This window comes from Hemiscyllium ocellatum, chromosome 29 (assembly GCF_020745735.1).
Source record: "Hemiscyllium ocellatum isolate sHemOce1 chromosome 29, sHemOce1.pat.X.cur, whole genome shotgun sequence".
Taxonomy (NCBI): domain Eukaryota; kingdom Metazoa; phylum Chordata; class Chondrichthyes; order Orectolobiformes; family Hemiscylliidae; genus Hemiscyllium; species Hemiscyllium ocellatum.
In genome coordinates this window covers 45,247,304-45,266,401 of record NC_083429.1, presented here as the reverse complement: position 1 = coordinate 45,266,401, position 19,098 = coordinate 45,247,304, and the positions used below count along the sequence as shown (strand labels likewise).

Below are 19,098 nucleotides of genomic sequence, written 5' to 3'. Positions count from 1 at the left end.
GCCTCCTCCTAGGATCTTTCTTCCTTTTTGGAATGAACTGATGCTGCAACTTCTGCATTATACACAGAAATATCCGCTATTGTTCCACCATGGCCATCCCTGCTAAGGTATTGCACCATTGAACTTTGGCCAGCTCCTCCCTCATAGCTCCATTGTTCTCTTTATTCAACAGAAATATTGTCACTTCTGATTGTACCCTCTCCCTCTCAAATTGCAGATTGAAGCTTATTTGTATTATGGTCACTACTTCCCAATGGCTCCTTCACTTCGAGGTCCTTGATCAATTCTGGTTTGTTGCACAATACCAGATCCAGAATTGCCTTCTCCCTGGTCGGCTCCAGCACCAGCTGTTCTAAGAATCCATCTCGGAGGCACTCCACAAAGTCTTTCTTGAGGTCCAATACCATCCTGATTCTTCCAGTCTACCTGCATGTTGAAATCCCCCATAACAACTGTAGAAACATCTTTGCAACAGGCCAATTTCAGCTCCTGATTCAACTTACATCCGACATCCAGACTATTGTTTGGGGGCCTGTAGATAACTCCCAAGAGGGTCTTTTTACCCTTAGTATTTCTCAGCTCTATCCACACTGACTCTACATCCCCTGATTCTAGGTCCCCCCATGCAAGTGACTGAATGTCATCCCTTACCAACATGGCCACCCCACCCCCTCTGCCCGTCAGTCTGTCCTTGCGATAGCACGTGTAGCCTTGAATATTTATTTCCCAGGCCCTGTCCACTTGAAGCCACGTCTCAGTTATCCCCACAATATCGTATCGGCCAATTTCCAAAAGAGCCTCAAGCTCATCCATCTTATTTCTAATGCTTTGTGCATTCATGTATAGTATTTTTAATTTGTTACTGCCCTCACCCTTCCCATCAACTCCTATTTCACTCAACCTTACAGCATGATCCCTTTCTGAGTTTTCTGCCTCATTGATACAGTTGTCTTTCTTGACTTCCCTTGTTCTAACTTTCCCTTCAATTTCCTTCTTAAACATCCAGTTTGTACCCCCCCCCCACTACTTAAGTTAAACGTAGCTGTGTTGCAGTAGCAAACCTGCCTGCCAGAATGCTGGTCCCTAACCTATTAAGGTGCAAACCATCTCTCTTGTATAATTTATCTAGTTTGCTATTTTTTGTGGGAGTTTACTGGGAATAAATTGGCTGCTGCATTTCATTTGAATTTGGATCAGGAGTAGATCATTTAGCCCCTTCAGCTTTCTGATTTGGTTGTAGTTCAATTCCATACCTCTGCCTTCCCCTAATAACCTTGCCTACATTAAAATACAGTCTACACTTCAAAATGTCTTATTAATAAATAATCTGGGACATCATAAGATTACACTGTGGAACATGTTTTAGATATATATTCCTTCCTTTAAAATAAAATTGTGAACAAATCTCGAACATGTTGCAGTTGCCTCCTTGCAAATTTTCAATGTTATTTATATTACAATTGAGATTTATTATAAAGCACAACTTCCTAATTGAAGATGCAAAGCTGCTTAATATGCATTGTCTATAATATGGAAATATTTACCTTCTAAGTAAGCAAACACGCACACATCCGAAGAAGGAAAACAGATTTCTCTGCAAAGATTCACTTTGGGAAAAAACATTTTTAGCCAATAATTATTTGCCCTTGAAGGCAAAAAGGATAGGGTGTGAAAAGTTCCAATGGCTCTTGTTCTGGTGTTCTCACATATGTGGACAATTCATTAGAAATGTACAGTTGTCTCTGGGATCTTTGCTGACACAGTCGTTCAGGAAATATTGAGGGAAACATCCTCAGAGGCCTCTTGCAAGAGCAGCTTGATTGGTAGTCCATGTCCACGCTGTTAACACAACCAGAGTTTATTTCAGAAAGAGTACGTTTCTCAGGCTGGCTATCAACTCTCATACATCCTAAACGCTGATGAATGGAACTCACTGGAAACCAGTAAACCAAGTTTGGTGACCTCAAGCATTGACTGAAATCTTGTGATTTCAAAGAACTGTCTTGTTAAAAAAGTTCAATGTCCAAAGTAACATTTTATGGAAAAACAGGCACTTGAAATAAATTGATCCAAAAAGACTCCACCACCTCGGATATATTTCCCTCCCCACCCCTTTCTGCCTTCCTCTAAGACCGTTCCCTCCATGACTACCTGGTCAGGTCCACGCCCCCCCACAACCCACCCTCCCATCCTGGCACTTTTCCCTGCCACTGCAGGAACTGTAAAACCTGTGCCCACACCTCCTCCCTCACCTCTATCTAAGGCCCTAAAGGAGCCTTCCATATCCATCAAAGTTTTACCTGCACATCCACTAATATCATTTATTGTATCCCGTTGCTCCCAATGCGGTCTCCTCTACATTGGGGAGACTGGGTGCCTCCTAGCAGAGCGCTTTAGGGAACATCTCCAGGACACCCGCACCAATCAACCACACTGCCCCGTGGCCCAACACTTCAACTCCCCCTCCCACTCTGCCGAGGACATGGAGGTCCTGGGCCTCCTTCACCGCCGCTTCCTCACCACCAGACGCCTGGAGGAAGAACGCCTCATCTTCCGCCTCGGAACACTTCAACCCCAGGGCATTAATGTGGACTTCAACAGTTTCCTCATTTCCCCTTCCCCCACCTCACCCTAGTTTCAAACTTCCAGCTCAGCACTGTCCCCATGACTTGTCCGGACTTGTCCTACCTGCCTATCTCCTTTTCCACCTATCCACTCCACCCTCTCCTCCCTGACCTATCACCTTCATCGAGTAAAAAATGAGGTCTGCAGATGCTGGAGATCACAGCTGAAAATGTGTTGCTGGTCAAAGCACAGCAGGCCAGGCAGTTTCCTGATGAAGGGCTTATGCTCGAAACGTCCAATTCCCTATTCCTGAGATGCTGCCTGGCCTGCTGTGCTTTGACCAGCAACACATTTTCAGCTATCACCTTCATCCCCTCTCCCACTCACTCATTGTACTCGATGCTACTTTCTCCCCACCCCCACCCTCCTCTAGCTTATCTCTCCACGCTTCAGGCTCACTGCCTTTATTCCTAATGAAGGGCTTTTGGCCGAAACGTCGATTTCGCTGCACTTTGGATGCTGCCTGAACTGCTGTGCTCTTCCTGCACCACTGATCCAGAATCTGGTTTCCAGCATCTGCAGTCATTGTTTTTACCTCGTTGATATTTTTCACAGTCCTTCAAGACACAGTCTGCAAAAACATTAAATATACCCAGTTATGTTCATTTAAAGATTTAGATTTTTTAAATTCATTCATGGCCTGGATGTGTTGCTGGTGAGGCCACCACTTAGTGCGTATTCTCAGTTAACCAGAGGGCAGTTAAGAGTTGACCACATTGTCGTGAGTCTGGAGTCACCTGTAGGCCAGACCAGGGAAGGACATTAGAGAATCAGATGAGTTTTTAAATCATAATCAAAAATGACCACTATTAGGCAAGCTTTTAATTCCAACCTTTTTTATTGATTTAGCATGTAGTGGAGGTACTTTCATCAATGTAAGTGTACTGTTTCATAAACTGAATAAGTCACAAGATATTCTTATTTTCCCAATCTTGCCATGGTGAGTTTTGAGCCAACATACCCAGGTCTCTTACCTGAGTCTTCCGGATTATTAATATAATGATATTACCACTAGGTCACCATCTCCCCACTCCTGGTTAGGAATATAATTTCGACGTAACTGAACCAGTTGTAATATGTAAGTTAATATTCCACCCAAAGAACAATAGTGTGTGGAATAATTGGGGCGGAATGTAGAAATGAAGAAAACAAAGGGATTCAAAGACAGTCACTGGTAAAAGTAGAGCTTAGAGTCAATGGCAAGAATGCAGAATAAACAGGGGATAATCCCAGAAAAGGGGAGGATGTGTTGCACATAAAGCCCAGCCCTAAAATCTCACCTGCACCCGAAGATTGGAAATATTCCAGCCTGGAAATGAGGTTTATTTCAGGTGTCAGCCTTCTATGCTGTCATTGTGGTTCAGGAATGCAGGTAAAACCCAAAGACTGGTTACTGGGAGTGATCCCAGTGTGGCCGGTGCAGTGAACTGTACAATAAAAGAGAACAGAGCATATTTGACATTGTGAATGCCTGACAACATGAGGGCTGATCACCCTAGACAGAAATGCAATTAGGCTTTCAAAATATGCACAAATTTCAAATTCTTTAGACCATGGTCATAAAAACATTCTCAGGATCAGCATTATTCACAGCCTGATGAAAATGTACTTCAGCGTGGAAACATGCATGGAATTTTCAAAGAATGGTTCATGTTGGAAAAGGACTTGCCTGCAATAGTTCTGTAAAGTAAAGGAGCAAAAGTGGTTGCAGGTTTCTTCACGTAGCTTTGTGTACTATAAAATGTTCGAGGAGAAAGTGAGGACTGCAGATGCTGGAGATCAGAGCTGAAAATGTGTTGCTGGAAAAGCGCAGCAGGTCAGGCAGCATCCAAAGAGCAGGAGAATTGACGTTTCGAGCATGAGCCCTGGGCTCTCCTGCTCTTTGGATGCTGCCTGACCTGCTGCGCTTTTCCAGCAACACATTTTCAGCTATTATAAAATGTTCCCAACCTCTTCTGTCAATAGATATATATGGTTATGATGTAATATAATTTTGGAACATACTCCGATAGTAATATTACAATTAACAATGTCTTGTGGCTTATTAAATTTCCAGCACAGTGCACTTGTGTTGACTGACATTCCTCCAATTCATGCTCCCCCAAGGGCTTGATGGATATATCTGCAGCATCTGATATGGCACCACGTGATAATGAGCTACATGGAGGACCAGGTTCTAACTACAAGATGAGTCAAGTTAGCTGACTTCAATTTCTGTGTGACTTGGATACAGTCCTGAGAATATTCATACTCATGAGGTATGAGTAGATACCATCAGATAGGGACAGCACTAGGCTATATGGTGAACTAGATTGATAACATTTCCCATCAAAGTTCTTGGGAAAGGTTGCCATTGCACCAAGCAAGGTTGTTACACTCCAGGAAACGAAGGGGGCAAGTACTGAGTTTGTTGGTGGTTAAGGATTAAGCATTTGAAGTTGTATAAATCTTTCTTTGAATCATTCGGTAATCATGTTATCTTCAAAGGACTTTCTGTAATGTAAATTTAAACTTTGCACTAACATGAGTTGCAGAACTTGTGTTTGCTTTTACAGCTCCTCACTCCACTTATTTATTTAAGGCAAAAATATTTTAGTTAATCTTTAACAAGAATGTAAGAATGCTTATAAATAATGCAGAGATAATGCCAGAATCCCTAATTTTGCCTACTTAATGTCTGGAACTGTTTTGGTTTAGAGGCAGAGATTTGAGTGTGACACTCAGCAGTTGGACTGAAAAGTTATGTGGAGACATAATTGATACTGGCAGTTTCACTGGAATTCCTTCATACGTTTCCTCTTGGAAAAGGTCGATATTGCACCTGTTAGAGTCATAGAGTCATACAGCATGAAAACAGAACATTCATCCCAACTCTGCGATCCTGCAGCATACGTTTCCCAAACAAAACTTAGTCCCATTTGCCTACGTTTGGCACACATCCCTCTCTACGTTTCCTGCTCATATACCTATTCAAATGTCATTGAAATGTTGTATCTAGACCTGCATGAACTACTTTCTCTGGCAGTTAATTCCATATATGCGTCACCGTCTGTGTGAAAAAGCTGCCCTCAGGTACCTTTAAAAGTCTCTCCCCTCTCACGTTAAAACTATGCCCACTAGTTTTGAAATGCTACCCTAATAGTTATGGTTGTCACTCTGCAGTGAGTGTCTGACTTTCATTAGGAGTGATAAGGAAGTAAGGAATGAAAACAGCTCCATTTACAAATCTGTTTCCATACATGAGAAGCTCATTGTGTGTGAAAATTGTATGCATTTTTACCGGTAGTACATCAGCAAAATGAATCATCAGAGGATGCCAGCCTAGTTTGTGTTGCAGTATTGCCACTGAGACCTGTTTTATAGGGTCAGCACCCACTTACAAGGTACCTTGTAAAGATAGGAGAAAGTGAGGACTGCAAATCCTGGTGATCAGAGTTGAGAGTGTGGTACTGGAAAAGCACAGCAAGTCAGGCAGCATCCAAGGAGCAGGAGAATTGATGTTTCGGGCAAAAGCCCTTCATCAGGAATGAGGCTGGGAGCCTCAGGGGTAGAGAGATAAACGGGAGGGGGTTGGGTTGGGGAGAAGGTAGGTGAGAGTGCAATAGTTGGATGTAGGTGGGGGTAAAGGTGATAGGTCAGAGAGGAGGGTGGAGCGGATGGGAGGGAAGGAAGATGGACAGGTAGGACAGGGCATGAGGACAGTGCCAAGTTGGAAGGTTGGAACTGGAATAAAGAGGGGGGAGGGGAAATGAGGAAACTGGTGAAATCCACTTTGATGCCATGTGGTTGGAGGGTCCCGGAGCGGAAGATGGGATGTTCTTCCTCCAGGTGGCGAGTGGTTAGGAAGTGGCAGTAAAGGAGGCCCAGGACTTGCACGTCCTTGGCAGAGTGAGAAAGGGAGTTGAAGTGTTCAGACACGGGGCGGTGGGGTTAGTTGGTGCGGGTGTTCTGGAGATGTTCTCTGAAGCTCTCTGCGAGTAGACATCCAATCTTCCCAATGTAGAAAAGACTGCATCAGGAGCAATGGATACAGTAAATCACATGTGTGGAAGTGCAGGTAAATCTCTGATGGATGTGGAAGGCTCCTTTGGGGCCTTGGACAGAGGTGAGGGGGGAGGTGTTGCCTCAGGTTTTGCAGTTCCTGTGATGGCAGGGGAAGATGCTGGGAGGGGAGGGTGGACCTGACAAGGCAGTCACGGAGGGAATGGGCTTTGCGGAAAGTGGATAGGAGAGGGGAGGGAAATATATCTCTGGTGGTGGGGTCTGTTTGTATGTGATAATTCAACAATATTTGTGAATACATATTATTATCAGAACTGATGGCATAACAACTTGACATGCAGGAGGAGGTGGTTTGTGGTAATATTACTGGACTACAAAGTAATGTTGCCATAGTCCTGCTCCCTCATTTGAAAGAGACAACTGGTGATAGTCTATCCTAAGAGTCATCTCACCTCATCCAAGTGGAGAGGTCAAAAAGGAGAGTTTCTCATGGTAACCTCAGACCACTACAGGAATTGAACCCATACTGTTGGTAATATTTTCCATCACAAACCAGTGTCCAGCCAACTTAGTTCCACAAGCCTGGATAAATGTCTGGGAGTATGGATTTGAGTTCTGAATTTAAGTATAATTAGTCTGGATTACAAAGCTAATTTCAGTGAGAATGCCCTCACTAATTGTTGTGAATTCCCTTCTGGTTCACTAAGACTCTTTAGGGAAGGAAACCAGGGGGTGGCATGGTGGCTCCGCAGTTAGCACTGTTGCCTCACAGCACCAAGAACTTGGGTTCAATTCCCGCCTTGGGTGACTGTTAGTGTGGAGTATACACATTCTCCCCATGCCCACGTGGGTTTCCTCTGGGTGCTCTGGTTTCTTCCCACAATCCAAAGATGTGCAGGTCAGGTGAATTGGCCATACTAAAATTGCCCATAGTGTTCAGGGACCTATAAGTTAGGTGCATTAGTCTGGGGTAAATGTAGAGCAGTAGGGGAATGGGTCTAGGTAGGTTACTCTTTTGGAGGGTTGGGTTGGGCTGAAGGGCCTGTTTCCACACTATTGGCATTCTATATCAAAATTTGTTATCCTTGTCCATATGAGACTGCACTCAATTCAAAAGTACAAAGGGTTAGAGAACAAATGCTGACCTTGCCAGCGACATCCATGTATCATGAATGATGTGACTGCAAGTACAGCAATGCACTGAATGGTCTTGGCTGCTCCAGGAGGAATATTTCTGAAAAACCAACAAACTGACACATAACTACAGCTTTCAGAGTAACTGATTCTAGCTATCCAGGAATAGCCTCCAAAGATTCATACGCAGTGGTATGACAAGATCTCGTTCATCATTGAAATGTCATAATGTTATGACAGTTTGAGTAATATTAAGATAAAACAGAAATATATGCTTAAATGTTTTGAAGAGAGGCAGTTATGTAGTGCTAATGTCACTGGACAAGTAAGCCAGAACTCCAGGCTAATGTTCTGGAGAATGCAGATTTAAGTCCCCTGATTGTGAAATTTGAATCCAGCAAGATCTCGAATTAAAACTAGCTTAATCATGCCTGTGTAACCATCGTCAACTATTGCAAAAGTCTATCTGAATCACTAATGTGATCGGGACCCACCTGGTCTCGGCTACACGTGACTCCAAACTCCAGACTCACACCAATGTGGTTAACTCTTAACTGCCTGTGGGCAATTTGGGAGGGACATTTAATGTTGGTGCAGCCAGTGATACACACATCCCACGAGGAAAATATATTTTAAAAATGGAAAATATATTTTAAAAATGGAAAATGCTGCAGAAGCTCAGCAGGTCTGGCAGCAACTATGGACAGAGAAGCAGAATTAATAAGTCGAGCTATTATCTGCAATACATTCATTGGAACTGAGCTCAGGTTCTGTCCCCACAGGTGCTCTCAGACCTGCTGAATTTGTCCAGCAATTCCTTTTTCTTTTAATTTTGGCTTTCCAACACTCACGGTATTTTGCTTTTAAACATACGATTCAGGATTACTGCACCATGACCACAATGATCGCTATTCAGAATGTGTGTGTGTTACCAATAGTGAAGAGATTCAGTCTGAGAATCTGCATTGAACATTCAGTATAATTCTGAGCCCAATTTTGTTGAAAGTTGACTATCTTCCAGCCTCAGTCAAACCGCTGAGTAAAAGTAAATGGGTTCCACTTCATGTTTGAGAGAAGAGGGTAGTCATAACTTCTTAACACTAGTTTTGAATTGTAGCATATCCAATTCAGGAAATTCAACAAATGTCTTAATAGCCATTCAGTAAATTTGACCCATAGAGGGAGTAGCTTTATTGAAATGCTTCAGCGTAAAGGCCCATCAGCATGCTTATCCTCTTGAACCTCTAACTTAAACGTACAAAACTCCCACTTTCCAGTGCTCTTCCCTCAATTCAGAAGGGGCCTGTGTGGATTCACACTCAGTCCGAGAACATGGTAACTGATTGAGATTAATGCACTGCCACAGAGCCTTTAATTTGTAGTTTGAAAACTTCGGTAGTTTCTAATACAAAGAGCTTTTAACAACCCAAGAAGAATGGATTAGTATGTCAGGGTTAAACAGATATTCTCTCAAAGTGGTTTCACCACATTGATGCAGGTAACAGACCATTTTGTGTGTACTGATAATGGGTCACTTCTTTTTCGAAATGCTTGTTTATCTTTTCCAACTCTGCATATTGCTTTGGGAAAACATACTTCCAGGTTTCCAGCCATGTTTATTCTGAAGCTATCAGCTAGGTCCTGGGTGAGTGACTTCCCTTTGACATTTCTTCCATCCCTTCCAGGTGGTCGAACACAAGATTTGTATAATTTGTCTATCCATATATACCCTTGAATTAGAATGGCTTATACAGCTATCTCAGAGGTCAGTTGGTAGTCAACCAGACTACGTTTGGAGTCTCATACAGGGAGGATGGCAGATTTTCTACTTGAAAGAGAATTAGTGAACTATAAGAGAATTCACAACAATCAATGATGGTTTTGTGGCATTGTCATAGAGAATCATAGAATCCCTACAGTGCGGAACAGGCCATTTAGCCCTTGGAGTTGATACTGACCCTCTGAAGAGCATCCTGCCCAAGCTACCCCTCCACTCTTTCCCTGTAATCCTGCATTTCCCATGGCTAATCCACCTAAGCTGCACATCCTTGGGTACTATGGACAATTTAGCATGGCCAATCCATCTAACTTGTAAATCTGTGGACTGTGGAAGGACACCCATTCAGACACAGGGAGAACATGCAAACTCCACATAGACAGTTGCCCAAATTTGGATTCGAACCCAGGTCCCCAGCACTGTAAGGCATGTTACTGAGCCACCATACCATTCCTTGTCACTGAAGAAAAGGTTTGTATTCTAGGTTAATTAAACTTAAATTCAGCATTCAAATCCACACTCCCAATCATGACTTCTGCCCGCTATGTCACAATGGAAATATAGTTTCCTAATCATCAGCCTATCACCTCAGGCCAACCTCCCAAGACTCATGAGTTTACCCGATAAGTCAGCAAACTGTTAAGCAGAACTCGAAATAAAATTGGTCGTTTGTTTTCAGACAGCAGGTCATAGAACTCGTAACCTGTGACATAGATAGTGTCAAAGAGGAATTTCTGCAGTGAGGAGGGATTGCAGAATGAAGGTTCAAAGTTGTGACTGAATGCAGGAAAAGTTACAGGTTTTCTAAGCATTCTGAGATTACAAAACTATTACAAAAAGATTTCTGATACTGCAGCTGGCACTAAGAAAAGAGAGAGGAGTGATCTGTTTGCTAATCCAAAATTCAAGAATGACAAACTTGTGACAGAACTCTTCCAGACAAATGGGATATGAATCATATTCCATGACTTCTTCATAATATGTTCTTTTATACTGCAAAAATACATTCATTATAAACATAGTTTGTGTTTAGAGGTAGATTAATATTAAACTATGGCCAATTGTACTATCTGGTTTGGCTCCAATGATGTCACAGAGACCAGGGTTGATTTTTAAGTAAAGTTATGATATTAGGAATCGGAAGAGACCATTCAGTCCCTCAGATGCACTGCAGCATTCAATTAATTCAAGGCTAATCCACACCTTATCTCATTTGTCTACCTTTGCTCCATATGCCTCATTACTCCTGATCTACTAAAACCCACCTAGTTCAGTCAAAACTCCAGTTGTCCTTGTGTCCCTTGTCTTTTCAGAGAGGGGGTTTTAGATTTCTAGTGCTTTCATGTAAAAGAATGCTTCCTGATTTCACTCCTGAATAGCTTTGTTCTTATTTTAACTATTTTCTTAATTCTCCCAACAGAGGAAAAATTTCTAAATATTGAAATAATTCCACTGAGACTGGTATCCCGTCACCAAGTCCCCCTTTATTTACACATAGAGAATCCTTGACACTGATCCAGCTCTCTCAGAGCCAGCTCTCAGAGTGAACAGGATGTCTGACACTCCTGTTCTAATGTGTCAGCCAGGGCTCCTTGACTGGACCAGATTAACAGCCTCAATCAGGGAACTCATATTCTATGAGTCCACCTGGCTGACCTCTCTACACTCACTACTAGTATTTATCCTTTCAAGTCCATTTGGCGTTTTAAAATTTAAAGTTTTCCCTTTAATCTTCAATATTCAAAGGATGCAAGCTAACATCATAATTTAATCTTCCAACCCCGAGTATTATTCTGGGTCAATCTTGCATCACCAAAACCAAAACATCCCTTCAGATGTGTAATGCCCAAAACTAATGACCAAAATTGTAGAAAACTGTACTTCTCCCACGATGTTGCTCATCTCACGACAATTGAGTTCAACAACGGGAGTCAACTTGAGTACACGTTAAATGATAAAAACAATGAGAACATGATATAATAAAGTCATCTCCTTGGAATAACCAGACTTACCATGGCATCAGTATAAATAGTGCTGATTGGCTCCTTCCTGATCTCCATTCAAGTTTTCCATTCTTGGCTAATGGAAACTTTGTCTCCAAAGTGGTTGATATCCTCCATGATCACTTGTCAGGGATGACCAATGACAACTTCAATCTCCTCAAGTCCATTGATCTTTACTAACTCTGTGCTGCAAAGTTGAACTGTCAAATTCTCAGCAGTCACACCCCGATAAAGAAAATGTTCCTAGTTTCTTCATGCATTGATCAAGCAGACGTCCATCTTTCAAATTTGAAAAGGAAGGTGGTTTAACGCAAGCTTAGATCCCACTAAGATGGGCTGTTGTCTTGTCCTATCCAACTGTTCAGTTGGCCATTGAGTGGTCTTACACATTTCCTCAGAAACTCTGCCAGAGAAGGGAGAGGATGGGGAGTAGATAGAATCTTGTTAGGCATGGGAATGAAGCTATGTCAGGTGTAGATGTGAATGTGGAATCCAAAACACAAGCATATCAGCTATGATCTGATCGAATGGGGGAATAACTATGAAGGACTGAGTGGTCTACTTCCTAATGCATATGTTGTATCAAATAGTCTAATCATGTATTAAAGCAAAAAATAATTTAAAGAAAGTTTACTTGACAGTAATCACTGTTGTCTCATCTGAACAACACTCTCCGTCTTTGATATTTCACTCAGGACATCAGTTTTTTACAGTCGGAACCTTTTTAACCTACTCTAGTATTATGGACTAGGCCAGACAACTCAAAGCATTCTTAAGCAGACAGGCCTAAACCTAACTTTGCAATTTGTTTTGGTAATGTACAGTGAAAATTACCCAGAGTAAGATAGCTAGGTTGACAACTAGATTTTAGAACAGACAAAAACTTTATTCACAAAATTACACAATGAAACACAAAGAACAGAATAAAGAACCCCTAAAGAACCTATCCAGCTAGACTTCATTATGATGTTCTGAATACACACAACAGTCCCAATTAAGCAAGCTTCCTTTAAAAAAACTGTATAAATGTAAACAGGCTTACAGGTTTAAGTTGAAGGGAGTAAGAGAGAGAGTTTCCACACAGCTCCCTGCTGAACTTCCCAGTTCAAGACTGAACTAAAACTACTCAGTCAGCTAGTTAAAAACAATGACTGCAGATGCTGGAAACCAGATTCTGGATTAGTGGTGCTGGAAGAGCACAGCAGTTCAGGCAGCATCCGAGGAGCAGTAAAATCGACGTTTTGGGCAAAAGCCCTTCATCAGGAATAAAGGCAGAGAGCCTTTGGCGTGGAGAGATAAGCTAGAGGAGGGTGGGATGGGGAGAAAACAGCATAGAGTACAATAGATGAGTGGGGGAGGGGATGAAGGTGATAGGTCAAGGGTGGGGGGAGGGTGGAGTGGATAGGTAGAAAAGAAGATAGGCAGGTAGGACAAGTCATGGGGACAGTGCTGAGCTGGAAGTTTGGAACTAGGGTGAGGTAGGGGAAGGGGAAATGAGGAAACTGTTGAAGTCCACATTGATGCCCTGGGGTTGAAGTGTTCCGAAGCGGAAGATGAGGCGTTCTTCCTCCAGGCATTTGGTGGTGAGGGAGCGGCAGTGAAGGAGGCCCAGGACCTCCATGTCCTCGGCAGAGTGGGAGGGGGAGTTGAAATATCATTTATTGTATCTGTTGCTCCCGATGCGGTCTCCTCTACATTGGGGAGACTGGACGCCTCCTAGCAGAGCGCTTTAGGGATCATCTCCGGGACACCCGCACCAATCAACCACACAGCCCCGTGGCCCAACATTTCAACTCCCCCTCCCACTCTGCCGAGGACATGGAGGACCTGGGCCTCCTTCACTGCTGCTCCCTCACCAACAGACGCCTGGAGGAAGAACGCCTCATCTTCCGCCTCGGAACACTTCAACCCCAGGGCATTACTGTGGACTTCAACAGTTTCCTCATTTCCCCTTCCCCCACCTCATCCTAGTTCCAAATGTGCAGCTCAGCACTGTCCCCATGACTTGTCCTACCCGCCTATCTTCTTTTCCACCTATCCACTCCACCCCCCCGCCCCCCCCGACCTATCACCTTCATCCCCTCCCCCACTGACCCATTGTACTCGATGCTACTTTCTCCCCACCCCCACCCTCCTCTAGCTTATCTCTCCACGCTTCAGGCTCTCTGCCTTTATTCCTGATGAAGGGCTTTTGCCCGAAATGTCGATTTTACTGCTCCTCGGATGCTGCCTGAACTGCTACTCAGTCAGCTAGCTAGGGATCTGACCACTCTCCTCTCTTTATACTTTTAAAGCATAACCACTTTTGGCCTGAAGTCAGATCTGTTTACATGCAAACAAAAGGCCTCTCAAAATTCTTTTCATCTCTGTACCAAATCAGACTGATCGGAGTCCGGCCCAGTTTATGGCCCCTCTGAAAAAACTCAATTCCCGAGTCTCCTTGAACCAAGGAACAGCTCTTAGTAAAAAAGGGATTAGCTTTGTGACACTAGTTCATAAAATATTGGAAACATTTCAATCCTCTGTAAACTTTGTAAAGATGTCAAATAAACAGATTTTTGAGCTGAACTCTGGACCTCGAATTGGAAGATAGATCTCAAAAAACCAACATCACCCATGTCATAAAAATAAATTATCTTTGGAATCAAAGTAAGCCAATGAGATACAGAACAGGCTTAAACACTGATAGCTGCTGGCACAACAGCACATACAAACTGGAACACAGTTCATGCATAGCGCTGAAGCTGCAGATCACAAGCAGAAGCAGAAACCAGACAATAATTTCAATTCTTCAACCTCAGAACTTCAAATGTCAGGCATAAACAACTTGACATTTGGCTTTTAATGGTAATGACTTCATACGGACCTCGTGATCAGAACCGTGGCTTGACACACTCCTATCTACCCATTGCTCTCTGCAATTTATATCCCACCTGCCATTTTCTAGCAATTTATTAGGAGGTATAAGGTAATGTCACCATAGTCTGACTAGAACCATCGGGCTGTTCTCACATTAGAGGGAGACACTGATGGTGGCTTAACCTCAGGAGAAGGGGAAGTGAATCCTTCACGGTAAACTCAACTAATGTGGAAATTGAACCCATTGATGTTGACATTATTTTACATTGCAGACCTGCTATTTGAGCTAACTTAGATTTAGATTTTATTGTTACGTGTACTCAAGGACAGAAGCACAAGAGAATAGTGAAAATTGTATAATGTCACCACACCCCATCTTAGACACAAAGATGCCTAGGTACAAAACACTTCAGTAGAAAGTAGCAAAAGTTAAAAAGATTAAGCATTATCTTCACAGAACAAGGAAAAAAAGTAAAGAAATGAGGTAATAATTAACGTTAAAGTCCTTCTTAACATACACTAGAAAAGGAAAGGAAAAAGTTAAAAGTTCAACTTTGATGAGTCCTCCACTTAGCTTGCTCTCCAGGAGACCTCAGCTGCCTCTTCCTAATGTCGCAGATCCCAGGATTCCCCCTCATCGCTCGCTCTTCCTGCGTTGGACCGTGATGACATCGCCGTTGTTGCTGCTAAAGCTGCTGCTTCCCTCGTCTCCTCCTGCTGCCTCCGGAACATTCCGGGCAGGATCCACTTGCACATTAAGATGCCCAGCAAAGGTACACCCACACTGGGCTGAGTGACAGGACCGAGAGACCTGACCGAGAGACCAGACTGAGAGACTGGACCGAGAGACCAGACTGAGAGACCGGACTGAGAGACCGTACCGAGAGACAGGACGGAAAGACTGGACCAAGAGACTGGACTAAGAGACTGCCACGCTGGGCTGAGAGACCACCACACCAGGCCAAGACACTGGTCCAAGAAAATGCCACGCCAGACTGAGAGACTGGATCGAGAGACTGTCATGTGTTGCCGAAGGACCAGGTCAAGAGACCACCACCGGCCAGGCCAGACCAAGAGGGCACCTTGCTAGGTCTACATGAGATTGGGAATGAAGAAAAGAAGAAAAGAAACACGAAGAGAGGGAAAAAAAAGAAATAAATAGACTGAGTGGATGAGTTTCGATTGAAGCGTTCTACACTGCCACCATCTTGGAGTAAACTGACTCCCCCATTAAAGCTCTCCAGCTGACCTCAGTATTTAGGGAGAGGGCAGTCCAATCAGACCCTCAAACCACCCCTGCCATTTCAGTCAGATCATTACTAAATTGTACCTCTCCCTCTTTGACACCTGATTTTATACCTATTGTTGTGAGCTCTCTTCCAAAAAGGACAACGATGGTAAATTCGAAAGGAAGTCAGCTTTCACATAAATGATAACTTTGGACTATGTTCAAAGCTCTACAGATGTGATGTTGGATTAGGGATTGGAAGTTATAGAACCTGACAATTCCAAAACAGAGTCTGGCAGAGTTATTTCGCAAAAGATCTTAATGTCCAACAGGCTGATTTTCACATCATGAATGGGAACTGATTAGGAATCCTGATGCTAGTAGTGAAAGATGTCAAGACCATAATGTCAACATCCCACGCTGCTGTGCTGATTACCTCCACCCCAATGCCAAAATAAACAAAGAAAGCTTTACTATTGGTAGTTTGGGGAAAGGAAATGGAGCCTGAAGAACAGACCAGAAATATTCAGTTACAATTCACCATTCCCTGCTCGCAATGCAAATCTGAATTCTTCAATTTGCTCTCAAGTGATGACCAGAAGTTTACTTCAAAAGAATGTAGGGAACTGATTCCACACAGATGGATACCTGGCTTTACATACAAATGTCAAACCTCAGGAGATTCCTCACATAAAAATTAACAAAAGTGAAAAATATATTGGTTTATCTATCCAAAAGGCCCACACTAGTCATTGCTTCTTTAAAATATACATGAACAATTCCCTTCCCATCACCACCCCGCCCTCCAAACTGCTATTCATAGCTGCAAGGAAATCTACCCTCCTCCACAATGAGCCGCCCCTCCCTGTCTAATCGTCAACTCTTTCTTTACATTCATGGTCAATATTTGTTGCCCATCCCTAATTCCCCTGAGTTCAGATAAAAGGATAAGGAGACTGGATTTTCTTCCGTCACAATACAGGAATGGCAGAAGGCTACTCTCTCATTAGAGAGAGAGAGAGAGAGAGAGAGAGAGATGACTGGTGGTGAGCTTAAGCTGAGGGTCACCACACCCACAGCTGAGGGGAGAGGTTGAGAGGGTAGGACCTTGGTCCAGAGTGGGAAGTGAACCCACATTGTAAGTATTGATCTGTCTAGCAAACCAGTCATTCAGCCAACTGACCATCAAATTGATTTGAAAGGTACCAGTGACCATTAATGTGACTGGATTTTAATGCTTGACCTTGGGTTTTAAAATTAATTTTAAATTCCTCCAACCAGGACGAAAGGAGGAGTACCTATATCCCCAGAGAATTAGGCTTCACCACTCGCTTCTAGTTCAAATGAACTATTACAATGCCACCATTCCCTCTGATGGCAATCTGATGATCGCTTTCTCTCTGTGATACCATCAGTGCTGCCCAGACAGACTTTATTCCTCTATAACCAACATTGCTCGGATAGACACAAACCTGCTCTGGTTGTCTCTGAGGTGGGACCAAGATGATAGCCTCAACTGGCTTTCCTTTTGCGATTTTGCGCTACGGCAGAGAATATCAACATAATTAAAATGCTGCTTTGCTTTTATGATTGTCCATTTCCAAATAAAGAAGAAGAGTTTTCAAAAAGAGGTGGTATCTAATCCAGACAATGCTGGCCTCACCCAGCAGAGGGAGAGCTGGTGAGAGACCCACATCCCTTCCTTTGGGGAAAGACAACCATGCTGATCAGGGAGTGAGCTTTCATCATTGGGTCTTCCCCTGGGGTTGTGGATCCTGAAGATGGAAATACTCCAGACCCAGAAAGCTCTTGGCCAATCAGAAGTTGCAAGTTGTCCAAAGCAGGTATCACCAGCCATTGTGGAGGCTGTGACCCATGAAGCACCTACCAGCGGGCCAGGATCTGCAAGAGAGATCCTCTGGACAGTGGGAGTGTCACTGAGGGGATCCACGGGGTGAGTGTCACAGGCAGAAGATCAAATCTTACTGGGCTCTACCCTTTCCAATGCCATGTGCTTGGATCTGGCACTGAAGGCCTTTGAACTATTCCTTCCCACTGGGAGGCAAGGTTTGATTCTCCTCCAAGATGACAGTCTTGCAGTCACACATTTCGAATATCATTAAAGCCTCGAGCAGGGCTGGGGCTGGTCAGCTGACCCTGAGCCTTCCCACATGTTGGCATCAAAGGTTGAAAGACAGTAGAGTCACTACTGGGCATCCTCCTGCCTGATTAAGTGCCCGCTGCACCTCCAGCCCCCTGGAGAGAGGGCATTAAATGGAATATATATTCATTTTGAGCCTGCACTGATTTTTTTTGAATGACAAAACATGAACATCTAAAACTAAATGGAAATATGGACATGTTTTGTTAAACTGATACAGAAGTTAAAGTTTAGAATCATAGAATCCCTATGAAATATTATCCGGCCCATCAAGTCCACAATGACCCTCCGAAGACCATGCCAACCAAACACAGTGTCCTACTTTATCCCCGTGATCCGACATTTAGCATGGACAATCCACCTAACCTGCACATCTTTGGACTATGGGAGGAAACCGGAGCACTCAGAGAAAACCCACGCAGACACGGGGTCAATGTGCAAACCCCACACAGACAGTTGCCAAGGCTGGAATTGAACCTGGGACCCTGGTGCGTGAGGCAGCAATGGTAACCACTGAGCCTCAAAAATACAAACCTTTCATATTATCTATAGCTGCCACATTGCCTTTGTTTTTCTGTCTCCTATAACCAAAGTATCAAGGGATCATATTTTCTGTGTTTACAGATCCCAATAAACAGAGCGCATGGTCAAATCGTTTTACAAATAACAGAGAATGGAAAACTTAGTCATTAACCTATTGCTCTTAGAAGACCTATGAGCAAAAAAGTCACACAGTTCTCAGAATTTAAATAAATTAAATGGTGTTGCAGGACTGCAGTCACTCATTTCAATAATGCACTGTATAGCTAAAAATTAAATCACAAACCGTGTATTGTGATTCCTCAGATGTCGAGTTCCTTCACATAACTGCGTTCCATGGCTGAATGAGAATAGATATTCTTCTCTAAAGGACTTCTGGGAGGTGGCTGGTAGTTTCACGACAACCACTACTGAGACTGACCCAGATCTGCAATCATTGAATTTGAATCCCACCCAAATTACTTCCTTAGGATGTTACTTGAGAACAGAAGGAATTTGTCGAAGTGTTCTAGGAAGGAAAAGAAACGAACAAAACAGAGAAAAAAAAACTGAGCTGGAGAAAGTGAGGAAAGCAACAAGCAGAGTGTTGAGGTTGGGAGGGTGGAGAAAGTGTCACAGGGGAGTATTTCAAGAAACTCTTTGGGAATGTGACAGGGGAGGCCAGAGGACAGGAAGATCATGGCTGAGAAACTGGAGTCGAGGGTAGGATAGGAGACAAGAGTTAACAATGTATTGGTTATATACAAGAATGCAAGGAAGAGAAAACAGA

General features: G+C 43.3%; 1 long non-coding RNA gene across 1 annotated transcript; it reads right to left on the bottom strand.

The window, feature by feature from the left end:
- Positions 1-1,538: 1,538 nt before the first annotated feature.
- LOC132829690 (uncharacterized) lies at positions 1,539-18,686 on the bottom strand. Its single transcript, XR_009646255.1, has 4 exons — positions 18,616-18,686; positions 11,551-11,944; positions 3,906-4,052; positions 1,539-1,839 (listed from the first exon to the last, which is right to left on the bottom strand). It is a non-coding gene; the product is annotated as an uncharacterized LOC132829690 (long non-coding RNA).
- Between the last annotated feature and the right edge of the window lie 412 nt (positions 18,687-19,098).